The sequence below is a fragment of the Passer domesticus genome, chromosome Z (assembly GCF_036417665.1).
Source record: "Passer domesticus isolate bPasDom1 chromosome Z, bPasDom1.hap1, whole genome shotgun sequence".
Lineage (NCBI taxonomy): Eukaryota > Metazoa > Chordata > Aves > Passeriformes > Passeridae > Passer > Passer domesticus.
In genome coordinates, this window is record NC_087512.1 from 34,977,354 (window position 1) to 34,995,428 (window position 18,075).

The window sequence follows — 18,075 nt, forward strand, 5'->3', positions numbered from 1 at the left end:
ACCTATGCATATTTTCCTTTCTCCTCACAGAAAGAGGCATCATTGCTGTCTCCAATGATATTTCAAAAGCAGTTAGCTTTTGGCTTTTGAAAAAATAATTTTGAGAGTGTCAGAGATGCTAACCCCACAAAGTGAAATGAAATTCATTGAATCTTTGTGCTCTGTCAAAAACACACACATATACACAAACAGATACAGACATACACATGCTCTACCTTGCAGAAATACATACCATAGGACAAAAAACCCAAAAAACTGAAAGGTGATTTGTATTCAGTTCATATTGTTGTTCTTATTTAACACTAACTATGGAAGAAGAAAGCCTGTTGGGTTTATTCCACCAAAACTGAGTCTAGTATAATACAACCTGAGTTTCAGGAAAGTTCATGTCTGATTGGTATAGAATGTGAGACTACACATGAGTATGTCCAGAGTTTCAGAATTACATTAAAAAATCATTAAGGAACAAATGACCTGAACAAGAACAGGATACTGACAAGTATGTAACTACAAAGGCAATTAAAGTACCTGGCAAGTACAAGGAAAAAAACCTATAAAGAAGATCTGAATGGGGCTATTGCTGATGACATTCCCAAAAAGGCAGATTTTTCAGGTCACAGAAATGTTAATATTTCATTCTGGTTTGTGTGGATACCGCTAAACTGAAGTATTTCTAAGTTTAACTGCTTCCATGGAGCTGCTCTATGACAGGTTTGGAGAGTTTTGCCTTCTAAAGCACTTCAGAAATTTAAGAACCATAGATCACTTTTCTGCCTATATCTGTGGAGAAGCATTTGACATTTTTCTTTGATAAGCAAGTTTGTTGGAGAAGTAGAGCAGAGAGTTATTAGATCCAAACACAGCACATGAGAACAAAGGGACAAACAAAAGGATGTAAATTTTGTACTTTCACTCAAAGTATATATGGTTACTCAGATGGCATTTTGAGCTGCCTTATCTTGGTTTATCTCAGTACACTACAAATAAAGAAATTATGTTTACATGCCAGAAATTGTAGAAAGGTTTTATTTGTTTAATTTTGGCAACAGCCCCTAAGTAAATGATCTCACAAAATGAGTTTTGAGTATTTTTGAAAGTGAACTAGTTGAATTAACTTCAGTTCAGCATGCTATATAACAGTATTAAAAGATACCAATATAAGTTACAAAAAAGCTTCAGATGGCTAGAAGAGTGAAAAAGGAGATACAAGTTTTAGTGGAGAAGGAGAAAATATCTCTGTGGAGCCAAACTAACACCAACCTTTCTGTTCATTCACTCTGTCAAGAATTATATAATTTCATAGGCACATGGGTAACAATGTGGAAATATTCAGCACAACAATGATGTTCAAGTAAAAGAGATTTGACTAAAACATCACTCAAATTAATTATTTATTTTTGAGAGGAGTCAACAGCAGCATTTATGTATGTATATACTGTACCTCACAAGTGTAGTTGTGTACTAGATCAAACATTTTTCTTGAAAATGCTGTGGAAGACACTCATACTTTGCCTTTAAAAGAGTGCTTGCTCTGCTCCATGGCTGCCAGAGGAAAGGGTCACTTCAGAAGTCTCTAAACCCACATGCTTTTATCGTCCTCGGAGTTTTATTTTATATAAATGAAAGAGCATGCATCATTGTGTCAAACAACATGAATTTTTATCAGTCTGCATCCATAGACAGATTGGCACAATGTCCAACTCCTACACTTGTCTTGCTTTCTTCCAGGGGAACTGGTGTCAGGGTGTCAGCTGCTTAAAAATAACAGTATAAAATTAATAGGTAAGTGGGAATGATAACCTAGGCTAAGTATTAAGGGGTCATGGAGATAAGAAGTCAAAGAAGTGCCATAAGACATCAGAGAAATGCCCACTAAACACCCATCCAGACATATAATTTCGCTATTATGTTGTATAATCTTTGATGTTATGCTTTACCATAGTCTTTCAATGGAAAAAAATTGTAAAACTTGTTACTAGTTCTATAAAAAATCTGCTTCTGGTGTCAAATAATGATAGCACTTGAGGTCATCATGCCAAAGAAGATCCTTGTGTATCCTTTCTAACTCAGAACAGCTTGTGGTTCTTTGATTCTGTAAACTGAAATTGCTTTACAACCTCCTGTGTTTGGTTTTGTGATCTTTGACTTGTCATCTTCTCTTTTGTTTAAGCTGGCCTCTGCAATGTGAAGCATTTTCCATCCTGAAAGGACAGGCTTGTTTTCAAGAGTGTGCAGCCATTTAGATTCTGCCCCACTTGCTTTGTCCTGAAAGGATCCATCCCAAGGAAAGATTGTTGCTCCCTCAGCAGCCCTGCTGCATTATGTTTCAAATGACTTATGCTTTAAGTAGTACATCCACCAGTCTAGGTCAGAGCAAGTGGGATATTCTGGTTTTTAAGTATTTTCTTAAAGAATGACCCATAATGCTATTGAGCGCAGAGTGGTACAGCATTGTTAACAAGTGTCCTTCTTACAGCAGGTAGTAACCTGCAGTTGCTCACTACAGCACACAAAACCAAGACAGTTGTGGTAATTAGCACTGTCTTGTAATTAACTTAACCACTGTGGTTTAATTAGTAATGAGAACAAACCCTAATTGCAACTGTTCCTTTGGCTTAATGATCCAAAGAAAATTTTAAAATAGGATTTTATGCAAATATTTTTTTAGGCTACATGTTAGCACTGAACAAAATTCCTTCTGCAGCTTGTGACTCTTTAGGCTTATTTAAGTTGCCCTGTTTTGTTTTGGGGTTTTTTTTGGTTTTTTGGGTTTTTGTGTGTGTGTGTGTGTGTGTGTGTGTGTGTGTGTGTGTGTGTAATAACCATGGATGTTATTAATTTTAATAAAACACCTCCCCACCCCCCACAGTTTGTCTTGGGAAAGGATTTTGTGCAATGTTCTTTCTCATGAGCACCCTCATCCTTGATTTTTCCAAATACTTTAATACTGGAGTCCATTTCGGCTTTTACTAAATAGTTTGTTATTCCTAGAAAAGAATGCTTTGCAGACAAAAAGTAGCATATTTTATTGGATGGATGAAGGTAGCTGAGGAAGAATAGGAACTACAGAGAAGTTCTTTGGCACTTTGCTCAAGGTGCCCCTCTTGATAAATCAGATACAACATGATCCTTCTACTTAGAAATATATTTCTGAATGTACAATCATAGCAGATGTCAATTAATTCAGCTATATAAATTTCCCTCAATAGTGCTTGGACTGTCTCTGACTGTGTCATTGCTTTGGTGCTTATCTAATCTAAACAAAATAGGAAATTTTGTTTAGAACTCTCATTTCTATACTACTTATCTGGGACATAATTTGTGTTTTATTTATATGTACCGTCAAACCTTTTTCTGAGCATCTGACCAGCACTTACCTTACAGCATTCTGGAGATTAGGAAAGTAATTATCATTTTCTCCTAATCACAGAAGTAAAGACATTGAGATAGAGGATGTGTCCCAAGTCACCAAATAAAACCATGGCAAAGCCAAAAACAAAACATGTATTCTGGCTGACCCTGCAGTCCCTACAGACATATTATTAAGGCTGCTTTGCAATCAAAGGTATGACTGCAGCAGGGATAGAAACACTAGCTGGACTCATTTTAATGTACTTAAGAGATCTAGGAACACTAGCATGAACTTCAGCTAAGGCTGAAGTCAGCCATAGGCTGTGAGTGGTGGTTTATGCTGCTAGAATGCATTGATGTCGCTAGTGCTCTACAATCTATGCTGCCTACAGAAAACTAAGCAAAGCTAGGCTTGTATGGGCTGAATTTGTCCTTCTGGCTGCAGTTATAAATAGCTGCAGTCCACTGTCACATATTTGATGTGAACCTTACAAACTGAGTTTGAGTCCAGCTCCCCCTCAAGACTAATACCTTTTTCATCCACCTCTCACAGGAAGAGGAATTAATCCATCAAATAACTTCTTCAAATCCTGTTGGTTTTTCAAGCACTGCTGTTCCTGTCACCTCCTGATCTGCATTATAACAACAAACTATATCATTACGGATTAGCTGTAAATGGATGTTACTCAGTATCAGAGGGAGTCCACTGGCAAATCCACTTAGGGAACATGTCATACAGGATGAGAATGTGCCAAATGTTTTCAGTTTCTCTTGGTAGCACGGCATGTAAAAGTAGTTGTACAGAACTACTTTTGGAAGGACCAAGTCACACATTTTCTGACTTGGAGAGAGAGCCTTAGGACAGAAAGTCACACTCAGTAGTTGAAAGCAGGAAAAAGTCAGACTGACCAGAACAGAATGCATTGGGCTCCTTCACAGTGTTCCTTGAGATTTTCACCACTCATCTTCTCAACGTGGTTTCTCTGGAGTTCTGGAGCCAGAAACACATTCTAGGCAAGAGGCTGCAGGCTTCCCTCTGTCAGCATTGAAAGCACCACTGACAACATGATTTAGGTTACAGCACACATCCCTCTGTTGCTTGCACTTCACTTTTCATCAGGAAGCATAAACCAAGAAAGGGCATAGGTGTTAGCTGTATTTTCCTTTCACATTGCCCTCATATCAAACCCTTTAATGGATAGCTACTCAGAGCTGGATGGCTTTGCCTTTGAACTGCTGTCATGCCAAAGGATTTGTTAGATGTTCAGGTGATTTAGAGCCTTTCTGGAGAGCAGCTCCTAACTGGAATAGAAACATTTGACCTCTGTGGCTTCTCAGATGTCCCTGGTACATAGAGATGGGAAAAAAAAAAAAGAAAAAAAAAAAAGGAAAAAAAAAAAAGGAAGAAATATTGTGCTGAGATCAACAGTAAAGCAACTTTTCATTTTACCCACCCAGTTATCTTGCACATTTTTATCTGTTCTGATAATTTGAAGAGTGGAAGTCACTTATTAGTATGTAGAGTCAAAAAGAAATCCTTAAGTCAAATCAGGCTTGCTAATATTAGCAAAACTGTGGCTAAGTGACTTCAGGACAGAGGAAAATATTCTAAAAAGCAGTTTCTTCCAAATTTGAGAGCTTTGAACCAAAGGCATCTGCCACTGTACCTCTCAGCACCTTCGTGTAGCACTCTCAGCTACAACTTAGGCAGGTCCAGAAAACACAGTACAAGCATTCAGACTGCAGCTAAGAACTCCTAGGAAAAGAGGTCCCTATAGCAGGAGTAAGCCAGAGGCAGCCACCCCACAGTTAGTGCGAATTTACTTATTGATAAGAATTTCATCCAAGAGACATAAAGCATAAATCATAAACCACAGAACAATGGAATAATAGAATGATTTGTGCTGAAAGACACCCTAAAGATCACCTAGCTCCAACCTCCTTGCCACAGACAGGGAAACCTTCCACTAGACCAGGTAGCTCAGAGCCCCATCCAACCTGATCTTGAACACTTCCCTTCTGGGAAATGACAGCAGAAAGAACAGGGTAGAAACATATTGTTTCTTACCAGAATACTTAGCTCTATGTTTCTTTTGTTATTATTCCTTCTCTAGTGTAGAATTACAGATGCACTATGCAATTGCATATCAATTGCAAATGTGTAATTGATTCAAGCCTCCCATTTCCCAGGGAGAATTTTAAGTATAATTTGTGAATATGTTGATGGCTTTATGATACTGTGTACCAGTATTCAAAATATCATTAAACTCATAGTCACAGAGACATGTGAAGAAAAAATAGTAATCTTCTCCAAAAGATGTTAATTGTGACTGTTACTTTAGTAACAGCAAACTGTTATGCACTAAGGCGTCAAAAAATTTGGTGCTCACTAATTTGAACTTGACTGAGAACACGAAGTATTTCAGACTATCATTATGCCCACTTTAGGAGGGTTTTTTTCATACATGGCAAGGTTGTATTCCTTAAGGAGAGTGACATCATTCAAATATTTGATGTGATATAATTTCCTTTCTTTCTCAGTTAATTAATCTCCATTTCTTGTTCTTGATAATGAGCAAAGGCATCCAATAACTCTTTTGATAGAAATGATGATGGGAAGCAAGACCTCAGCTTTATCAAAATGTCAAGATCATCTGGAAGCATCTTTCATGGTGTATTGGTTCCCAAACTTGTATAAATGGCACTGCCAAGTCCCACGGTGGATGACCCCAGGTCCTGCTGTGGTAATTCTTCATTTCATCACAGAGATGACACTAGGGTCTAGCTCACCAGCCAGTAGAGAGATTTTATGACCAGGTTTTGTGATTATTGGCAGCCCCAGACTGCCAGAAGACATGCTGGGCTGCAGACCAAGTGCTCATGAGGCTGGAACTTGTGCTCAGATAGTTGAGATCTTTAAGTGAGATCTTCATTTAGAGGTCTCCTATTGGCTAAGGAGATGTGCTCACGTCTGCTACTCTTTCAGCAGAGTTTTTCTCATAAAGGGGAAGAGGAAGGAAAACCATTTTCAGTCCAGAAGCAATGTTCTAGCCATCAGCCTTCCATCTCATCCCTACATCCTCATGAGGGGAAGGGCAAGAGCAGGAAAGGCAATTGCATAAGTTGAGTGTCACATTCAGTCAAGAGAGGCTCCTGCCAATCCCTGATGTAGCCCATGCCTGCTTTTCCACTAACTTCTCACTCTTTCCTGTCTATCTCAGCCCAACCTCTAAGTCTTTATGGACTTCCTTAGACAAAGAAAGCAGTCTTTTCCCTCTCATTTGTAAGATTTGCCAACAAAGTTATTTGCCTGCACAACCAGAAAGTCAGCTGAGGTGCCTGCCCCTACTAGTGTTTGTCTTCCCCACCCCTTCTTCACATTTTTCATTGGAGTGCAAGCTCCTTGAGTTGCTTGGAGCCTTTCCACACTGTTTGAAAGATGTTTCTTACTACACAGCATTAAGAACAGCCAAAACAACTAGATTGAGGGAAAAATGGACTTACTATCCTTTTAATCTCTGCTTATTTTTACTTATTTCTATTTATTTATTATTCATTTCCACTGGAATTTTATTGCTGTCAGCTGGCCCCCAGACCAAGAATCATCAAACATCCTGGGGGGTTTCCAGTCGCACCTCTCTGAGCATGTATGCCACACTGTACTTCAAGAAATTTCTGAACAAGGTTTGTTTCAGTGCATAGACCACAGATAGATTCAGGGAGGCACATGGCTAACAAGTTTCTCTCCCCAAACCCTTAGTAACAGATCTGAGTTTGTTCCAAACAGTAGCTTAATTTTGTGTTAATACTTTTAAGGCCTCTGCCTTCATATGGAACTGTGAATATGGTAGCCTCCTTCATGGAGGCTGCCAGACTGGCAAGTGAGTATCATCTTGCTATTTCTGTGCAAATAGATATAATTTTATTATTATAATCTATCATTAGTAAAAGTCCTCAACGGGAAAGCCTGGTACTTCCTTAAGCTTCACTCCAACAGCAAAGCTGCTCTTCTAAGGCTAAACTAGAGACCATAGGAATTTCCCATGTCTAAGCTGTGCAAGAATTTTACAAGTGGAGAGTTACATAATTCAGCACCCATCAACAGTGCAATAAGATAGGTTTGAAGTATGGTTCTGACAAAGTAACATTAGACAGCATTTTTTGACAAAAAATTGAAACTGGAAATTCAATCAGGTTCCCACTCAAGCTGATCACAGAAAACACACTCAAAAGTTATTAGGACAATTTTGTCAGGAATTTAAATTGTTTAAATTGTCACACATACTCTGCATTCAACAGTGAGACTATGAAGGTCCTTGGTAGGAGCTATGCTGTATAAAAGAGCTATATAAAGAGCTGTATAAGAGCTGCCATATTCATTGGTAGAAGTATATGTAGATAATCTGAGTTCAATTCATAATGTTGATGACTGGCAGAGTTTGTGAAAACCCAGATCCTTTAACTATTCCAGGTTATGTTTAGGCATTAAGAAAAAGAAAAATGAACTGACTTTTAAACCTGCTGCACAAAGAACCTCCAACTGCCGTCAATTAGTGGCACATATAATTTAAAAGCACATCCTGACCACACACGAACACAAAAATTTCAGTTGGCCAGATTGCAAGCTACCCCATAAGCTTTATGACAGTTAAAGCCCACCCTGATATTTAAAGTGATTTTGCAGCAATGATTTTCTTCAGGTGGATCTCAAGTCCATCATCCAAAGAAGCTGCTTGTCTGTTTTTCAGCTGTGGCTTTGTTTGTAGGCAGTTTAAATGTTTCAGATATTCAACAACTGTGAATACAAACTGATAGAAGTGTTTTCATGCACATAGTGTGAGTGTTGTCATTCAGTGGGTTGAAAAGAATATCATCAAGAAGAAAAAGAAAGTATTTTTAACCTGATCTAAAAGCACTATGGCATGCACATAACCTTCACTGGGAATTTCAGAAACACAGGCAAATATGACCCTTTCGAGAAATTAGAACACTTGTATCAGAGAAACAGAAACATCACAGATGTCATCCTAAAACAAATATGTGTATGTGTGCACGCCATTTTGTTGTTTATCTGGAGATCAGAAACATGGATAAAATTTATAGATGATATTTCAGTAGCCACCTTTGGAAAATAATTTCTAAAAACAAAATGAGATATAAAGTTCTGAAAAATGCATTCCAATATGGATAATCTAGGAGGACAAATTCTGCTTTTTTCTCTCTTCAGTAGAAGCTTCTGAGAAAGAAAATCCTCTACTACCCAAATCAGGTTTTGAAAGTCATAGCTACTTTTCCAAGTAATTTTCAGCTAAATGGACAGGATATGGGAGAAAGGATCTATCACTATCAGTGCTTTTCCATCTTCATGTAGACATTCAGCTGTACCATATCAACCAAAGAAGGCATAGAGAATGTCTGTCTACCCTGCAGAGACTCTTAGAGGAAAACTCCTAGCAGGCTTACACTCATAATACTCTAACAAAAAATCAGAAGGAATGGTCACTATGTATCACACAATACCATCTTTTCTTCAAATTCCAAACATAAACCATATGTGGCTTGTGTTGCTTCCTCTTCCTTTGCATTCTTTACAGATGTTGCATTTCTAGAAATACTCCTCTCTAAATAGCCACTCAGTTTTGATTTTTTTTTTTAGAAATGTGTTCTTAATTTTTATCTCATATTTACTGGAGTGTAATGGGAAGCATTAAAGATGATCTAACATAATGACTGTGTGTTTTGTAAACATACAAAAAGAATTTTTTAAGTACTGGCAAGTAACAGTGAAGGCTAAAGCACAAATAAAAGTAATTTTTAAAACCAGTATAAAAATATAGTTACCAGCTTAACAGAAAATCAGTTAGGTTTAAACACAAATTCTCTTCAAAGATTGTAAATTTCTTTAGTTTTGTTATAGTACTATCCTCCTACTGATATCCTCCATATGTACAGCAGCAGTATATTTCCAAACATTTTCAGTCATATTAAATGATCTGACTCCTAAAGTAAGGTGAAAGTTGAAGGAAATAGGATTATTGGAAGAGATGTGGAAATGGCCATATAACTTTATTTGAATCTGGATTATGGTGAAGAAAAGGGACCTGTTCTGTTTTAGGAAGCAGACCTCCCATTAAAGAATATGAAGACAGGCTCAGTGGGAAAAACACTCTATTAAGAATGTGTTAGAGAATGAGAATTTTGATCTGTGTACGTCATGATGTTCCAGAAACTCTTATTTTTAATTGACCCAAAGTTAAAGCTTTCAAAAGCCTTTCTGAAATGCAGTGGTAAAGAAAGATGCATTTTCAAAGAGAAAACATCAAGTGTTTAATTTAGATCCTTTGCCTCTTTTTCTCTCATTACAAAGTACTGATAAGACTGGCACTTCAAAAATCTTTCTGTTGAACATTTGATCATAAATGATGGGTATAAATAATGATGCTTTGAAAAATAAATCAGCTTTTTTGGAAAAGAGTAATATCCTGTTGAGAATACAGTCTGTAATCCATTTATGGAATGGAAGCAAGGAACAGAAAAGGTGAGTGGCTGCTCAAGGTCACAGAGAATGTTTTTTGAATCCAGAACTCCAAACAATACAGTTATAAGAACAAACATCCTCCCACTGTACCCAAAACTAATGAAGGAGCTGGAAGAAGAGAACACATATAATTTATCTCAAAAGCTGCCAACTAATATAAGAATTATCACTTGCTGTTAAAGTGTTTCAGATCTCTCTTTAAGATATGTATTACTTCTGCTCCACAAGAGAATTTATTGCTAACAAGGTCAGTACTAAAACCGCACACCATCAAAATGCCTTTGTGAGTGTGAGGAGAAATTCCACCATATATATTTCTTGAGGGTACAATGACACAAAGGTAGAACTTGACCTCAGCAATAATAGATGAGAAATTTGAAACAGAAATGTTTTCTTACCAAGCTTTCCAATGCCTTGCTGAGATGGTCTGATCTTAAAATATGCTGACTTCTTAAGACGAAAAGTACAAAGTGTTCCAGATACAGATATCTTTAACTCATCACCTGTCCGTCTCCTAAGGCAAAGGCTAGTAAGATTTTTTTTCCTGACAAGAATAAGAAGGAGCTTTTCAGTCAGCTAAGCTGGAGTAAGAAACAATTTTCTTCTGTCTCACATGAACATGGTGGACTTCACACAGGACAGGGTGCTGAAAGCAAACCCCCAGCCAAGGGCTGCCCCTTGCTTCTGTGTGGGCTGCACTATGATTTCCCTCTCTGGAATATGCACAAGGGACTTGCCAAACAGCCACCCTTACAGGTGAGTCTGCACTGTAGGAGGTATAAAGTCAAAGCAGCCATCTGTGGGCAGAATGTGGAAACCCCAGGACCCTAGGTCATACCCATAGCACTACACCAGCTGCTTCCAAGTGACTGAGCAGTCTGGATCAGTGACTCAGTGGAACTCACACTCAGACCAGGGATTTGTTAATTGACTTCCCAAACTGAACAATATTCCCAGACTCCCAGTATTAGTCTGCCCCCTGGCCATGGAGTGCTCTCTCCCTTATCCATTTCAAAATATGCATATTTAGTTACTGCTAGTTTTCAAAGGCAAAGGAGAAACATTGCTAACCAAACTTCATTCCTAGAGGTTTGTCTGCCAAGTGATGAAGTCTCCTTCCTCATCCCCAAGAGGCCATCTTGGTTTCAGAGGATGAAAAAGATGTACCCTGCTCATCCACAGGAGACATGAAGTCCTGTCAGCATGGATTAGAGCAATAGTATTGATTAGAGCAATAGTATTGACATATTGAAAGTGCATCAGTCCCTAGGACTGCCACTGAATCCTCTGTTTTACATCTTATCCATGTATTTGGTCAACTTGAGGTAAGTACAACTTTGTCAGTTTTAGGTGTACTATATTACAATAATTTTAATTATTATAAATTTAATTTAAATTTTAGTTAGATGCAAGAGATCTAACTGTATGTACTCTTTGTAGATCTTTCAACATTCTGTAAATAATGCTATATTCAAAAACCCCTCTGAGGGTTTGAGAAAAAACACATGACTCACTGTAACAGTCCTATCCTCTTGGGTTTTTTTCCCCAGCCAGATCATCATGAGAGTAGTCCACAACTATTTTCTTCACTTCTGGAAGTCCACTTCCATTCCAAATCTTGCAGTTCAAACTCAATCAAATCTCCCACCAAAATCCAAACTCAGTCAAATTCCCAGTGAAATCATGGTCTGAAATGTTAAAGAGTTTGGTCAAAGTTTAAAAAATCATTAATAGTTTATATCTGAATAATATATATTAATTAATAAGGATGGGGGAGGGTATTTTAGATTGCCCCTTATGCTACACCTCCTCCAAAGTGTCTACCTGTTTGAAACACATGTGGCTTTTATGTTTCTGTGTACTAAAAGATCTGTTCAGCAGCTGGGATTGTGAAACTGGGTTAATGCAATCAGCTATGAAAAAAGATGCTGAACTCATTGTGGAAACTTATTTTAGATTAAAAGAAAAGGAATGACTTTTAAAAGGCCATTCAGAGGAGCACGGGGGAGTAAAGCAGAAGACTCTTTTTGTTTGCAGGAAAACCTGATTCTGTTTTCTTTAATTTCCAGGAACAACATATCATTTAAGTTTTTTATCTGTTGTCAGCTCTGTGGAAGAGCAGAGCTAAGAAAGAAATCTAGGCCAGAAGGCAGAACATAATTTTGATTGCACAAATCTGATTAAAAGCAGAGAAATTAAAAGGTTCTAAAACCAGAGAGAACTACAAAGATTAAAACAGAAGAGAAAATCATTTTGCAGAGTCTTGGCAATGAATAAAGTTGAGATGGTACGTTCAGGATCAGCAGACAGTCAAGGCCTTAAAAGTGGAAAACATTATAGAATTTTATATTTGTTGGAGATAAGGAGGTATACAGAAAGACAAGAAACCATGTTAAAACTAGACAGACAGGCATTTCTGTCATGAGAAAGTGGTACAAAACAACAAATATGTTGTGAGATTGCATTAGGTTTTGCACTGACATAACAGAACAACTGCTGTTTTATGCTGATGTTTACTGGTTTTACAATCTGAAAATCTGAGCAAGCAGGGCTCAGACAGGGATATGGGAGCTGGGATTCTCTCTGTCTCAGCTCAAAGCTTCAAGAGCGTCAGAGGCTCTGGCTGCCAGACAGCTGCAGCCCTGGAAGATCAGGGGCAGTTGGAGACTTCATTTTTAAGCCTTTCTTGCCTTCCTTGCTCCAATGGCACTTGCTGCTTATTACCAATTCATACAGTCTCATGTTTATGGCTGTGAACAGTGCATCACAAGATTTCCTAGATTAGAAAGAAATGGCTGAGTTGAAGCAATGGCTTGCTCTCATGGCGATACCAGAGAGACACTGTCAGCCCTCCAAGTGCTTTGCAAAACAAAGCATTGTGTTAGCAAAAATCATGTTGTTAGGAATGCTCTTACTAATTTCAGCCATGAAGCTAAAGTCACTGTAAGGCACAGATTCTCACCATTCTACCAGCATCCCAGAGAAATACTGAGCAAAACAGCACTCATTCACTCAATGAAAATCACCTTTTTTGCAAGCCAAAATTTGTCAAAATTCCAAAGGAGGCACGGCACTCCAGTTGCCAGAGATGGGTGGAGGGGTTTTTTTGTTGTTTTTGTTTGTTTGGTTGGTTGGTTGGTTGGTTGGTTGGTTGGTTGGCTGATTTCGTGTGTGTGTGTATGTGTGGGTATGTGTGTCTACCTGACACTCACACATGTGTAGAGTAGAGGATGGCTGGCCTGGTGCCACCATATGCTGTTTACCTGTACAAGGTATAGCCCCTGCACTAGACAATAGGCAGGAGAAAAGGAAATAATGTCTTTCTAAAAAACTAAATATATTGGTGAAGCTGAGCAGACACACATAGCAGATTTCACTAACTGTGATAATCAAATTCATAATGCTGAGTTATCAGCTTTTCTGAATTTATTCTCCACTGGCCTTTAGCCAGAAGAAAAGACCAGGTATTTCTCAATCCATGTTCATTAAAACAATTGCTTCAATGTTCAAGGAAGCCATTATGAGTTGTTGTTGCAATAGCACTGCTTTCAGCTTAGGTCCCCAGTGCTATGATGCTAAAATTATCCTGAACCTCTAAACACACAGCAGACATTGACATTAATGCAAGCCTGGAGTTTGCTGGTTTGCTTCTGAGCAGTGACCAGCTGTGCTGATGAGCAACCCCAGTACTGAAGTTTGAAGATACTGGGATAAGGCAAGGGACAACCTTACAGCTCTGACACTCATATGCCTGCTAACAAGTGATGGATTCAGCTTCTTTGATGTCAGCAAAGGTTTGATAGAGCCCAACTTAGCTGGTCAGACAAAGTCACCATCTGTATACAAGATAAAATGTGCATTTGGGGCTCAGCTCACTTGTAAAATTCTGAGTAAGCTTTCCTGAAGAAAAAACCCAAATGTTTTCCCCTCAAATAAATATTACAGTGTGTCTGTGCTTAGCAATACAATATTAATACTGAATTACACGTTTCTTCATGTATCAGATTAAATGAATCCTGACAGAAGTTTTTTGCAGAGAAGTTTCCTTTTTCATAGTTACTTGTCATGGGTTGGTGCTGGCACGGTGCCAGAGCACCCATGAAAAACATTTTTCTCAAATGGTTGATGTGAGATGTGACCAGAAACAGAGCAGAGAGGCTCGAGCTTAGAAATTAAGAAAAAAACTTTATTAACCTACATGATGACACCAGGTGCCAGTATTCAAATCTGACCACTGATTGGTTTGACTATAACTTCCTGAGAAAACTCACTTCCTTGTCAATCCATGATACGATAAAATGCATTTTACAAGTTTTAGATTTTTCCCCCACTACTCACAAGTAGTGAAGTGGGTTGTGGTTTTTTCACACTACTTGCATGTAATAAAAGAGAGACAAATGTAATCTCACAGGACACTGTAAATACCCAGTTAATATAAACACCTACTTCCTTGAAATGCCTGCTTCTCAGTAGAAAGGTTCTGCTCTTGTTGAGTGTTGTGCCAATACAGATAATCTGGAATGTTTCCAATAAGGGGTCTAGAAGAGACAGTCTAACGTGCAGGAACTCACACTAGGACATTTTCCCCACATTTGACAAAATCAAGAGAGCCCAGTAACCCAAACCTGTAGTGGATGATGACTGGCATACTGTGACTAGGGAAACAATCCTAGGTTTTGAAGACAACTGTTGTTTACTCAGACATTGCATCTCCAGCCCTGAAGGGCCGATTTTAAGGTTGGAGGGATCATTGTTGCCTCCGGTAAAATCCATTGCAAATCTCATGTATCATGGGCATACTCTGTATCAAGGTACCCATCTTTAGACAGGATCTTAATCCACTGAGCTTTTATGAGGGATAGGCAGCCTCATCTGATGCTGTTACAACTGAGCAAAAGACAGTTTGTCATGCATGACATGCAGCTAGAATGGCATCTTGTTCATGTTACAAATGTTTTAAGGCCAGATTTCGCCAGTCACGCAGAGTGACAAATGCTCATTCAGAAGCCTGAAATAAATTTTAAAATTGTTATTGCTTTCCAATGTGTGAAAAAGAGCTGACTATACTAGTGTGGCAAAGGAAGAAACTGAGAGGTGAAGTTTCATAAAGCAGATTGTTAAACAATTAAGTAATTATTGTGAGAATTAATGACACTATTAAAATTACCTGGGCTCATGGGTGCCCTAAAGTATTCATACCACTTGTTCTGATAACCAGAAAGTGGTGAAGTGGAATCAATCTATGTTTAACATTTTAATTTTATTTCAGATTTGATACTATTTACCCTTTAACACTGTGGCAGGTAGATATGTAGGGTGCTGGTTGTACTCTTTCTTTACAGTGAAATAATACCAAGCAAAGATTTTCTGTGCCAAAATACATCAAAATTATAACCACCTCTCTTTTAATTATTTTCATTAAAGATTACTTTCCATTTCACACCTAAGCCTAAGTGTTTACTTGATAATATGTAACAATTTGATGTATACTTCAGTTTAAATGGCTCATGAAGTTGAAAGAGTAACAAAACTTTCCTTCCATTTAAAGGATAAAATTGTCCCACCTCTTTTCAGTAGGTGGGAATAGACTTTGACTGATCTAGGCTAATACCTAGTTCTGCATTTATTTGCAAATAAATAGTGGCTTTATTAAGGAAAGGTCAGCCATAAAAACATGGATACACATGATTTGAATTAGGACACTGATGTAATTTATTCATATTACACCACAGAATGAGCTCCAATATTCTGGAGTTATTCTGTGTTTCATGTTTTCCTCCCGTTCACATTTTATAACTTTTCAAGGCAGCTATAAAACAGATACCATTTCCCCCTAAGCTGTCTTTCTTCTAATTAAACTGGGCCATAAGAGAAGAGAAAAAAGAAAAGGGAGAAAAATATTCTTTCTTGGTGTTCCTGCCTGCAAGGTACAATATGTTTTCAGAATATAGAGAACAGATCATTTTTCATTCAACTTCTTCTCTTCTCAGGTCTTTAATTTCATATTTCTGTTACAGCTTCCACATCTTATTCTCCACTTCCCTCACTTCTTTGCACTCTGCTATAAAAAGAAGCATTCTTCCTTCTTCAGAGCTGAGAAGCTCTATTCAGAACTTGAGTATGACTAATGGAAAGCAGTGTTTTCTAATATAACTGAATGAAGAAATGTTTGGAAAAGATTTCCCGTATGTATCCTTACATTTTTTAAATGTACCTCCATGTGATTGATAGGCAATGCTTGGTTAATTCTGAAGAAAAGTAAAAATTTATTTTCTGTAGCATTGTCTTTACTAAGAATAAAAAAAAAAAAAAAGGAGTTTACTTAAATCAATATATTCACTTATCACAGCAACTAACAGCAAGTGTGAAAAAGGAAATTACTTGGCAGATCTACAAAAAACAGGGGAGCTAAGGCAGACTGAGGTGAAATTAGCCTACCTCTAAGAGGATTTGTTTTTAAAAACAGGTACCAGGACTGGAAATAAAACTACTTTTGTTTCATCTTTTCTGGTATATAAAATTTTAAAAAATACACCTTATCACTTTGATGGTTATTTTTATCTCATATGCCAGGAGGTCTTTCTCTTCATTGCTCTTGTCCTGGCAATCAGAGAGGTATATGGACTATAAGAGGGCATAGATTTACAGAGAAAGGAATATATGATGGGGAGTTGAGATCAGTTAATACAGTTGAGAGAATAAAAGGACCATTACAATCAGTACTATGGCACCTCATATTTCTTAGCAGCAAGTGCAGCTCTCTGTACTCAGGCACCTTTTATTTGACGTTAACCAGGTTTTCAACATGGAGCTAGAACAAAGAGCAGCACACATATTATAACTTGCACTGCATGATCTCTAAAATTCTCATATGCACTGTTAAACAGCAACTTGTAAAGGAACAGCCCAACCCAACTCATTTTTCTCTATTGCCTGAATTTAAGTTGTCTGAAATTAAATTTAAATAAAGAACCCCATATAAATAAGACTGGGAATCTTCAGTGCCAGTGAGCAGCCCAAGAGTGTTCTAGGACAGAGGAATGCTGCAGGCTCATTTCTATGATGGGCAACTTTAAAAGTTATTCTGAAAATGTATGTATATGTTAAGATAAATTAATCAAGGTAATGATCAGTTATTTTCTGAAGTGTTGCTAAAAATATAAGATGAGAGGAGGAATGTTGTGGACTTTCACTAAACAATAGCAGAAAGAAATTAAAACTGAATTTTAGTAGATTTAGTAAACCCTTGAGGAATGGTTTAAAATGTTTTGGGACTGTTAAGGAATGAATTGTACAGATCTTCACAGACCATTAAGTTAACATAAGCCAAAAAGTCAAGAAGCTTACCGCAGTTTCATAACAATGACCAGACATTGGTTGTATTAAGCCATGCTTGTATTATTGCCTGTTAATAGTCAATTAGTTACAGCATAATGTGACAAGTATGCTTTTACTCCAGATCAAGCTGCCAGCTCCTTTCATTTTATTTTCCTCATTACAATTGATGAAGAAATAAGAGAAGAATTACAATGCAAAAGGACAAGCTAGGTACAATTGCCATGTCTGCTCCGTGCTGGGCTGAAATTCCTCAGTGGACTGTCTTGCACCATATAAGGTATTTGCATGCCCCTGGAGTGTCATTTATTCTTTATTCCTCTATGTAAATTGATGCAGTTATTTGCTTTGTGATCAGCATGGTGTTAGTTTTTACAGCCGATTGCATTGTTAAAGAGTGTTTTGTTTAGAAATACATTATCTCAACAGAAATATTCTGTAGATATGTCCTCACCTAAAATACTTTTATGAAGAAGAAGGGCCCTTTATGACAATGTGCAGGGCAGAGTCAATTTGTTGTAGCAAAGATTCTAGTTGGGGCTATTTATATTAGCATTCAGTTTTTGTGGAACACCTCCCTCATAAAATTGGCCTTTCTCTGCATATTAATAAAGCTTTTTGTTTCTCTGTGCTCCTCATTAAGAGAGAAGCAACTGATTATGCCCGTGAGTGGTATTACTGCTATTCAGCTCCCACCTCTCTTATTATGTATTCCCAGGCCACTATGCCTGTGGTTAAGCAACATTACCATAAATTTTCCAGGGGAAAGACTATGGCACAGACTCCTGGAGAGAAAAAAACAGCTAATGCCTAGGCTTACACACAGTGTCCTGCAGCTCCTTCCATATTCA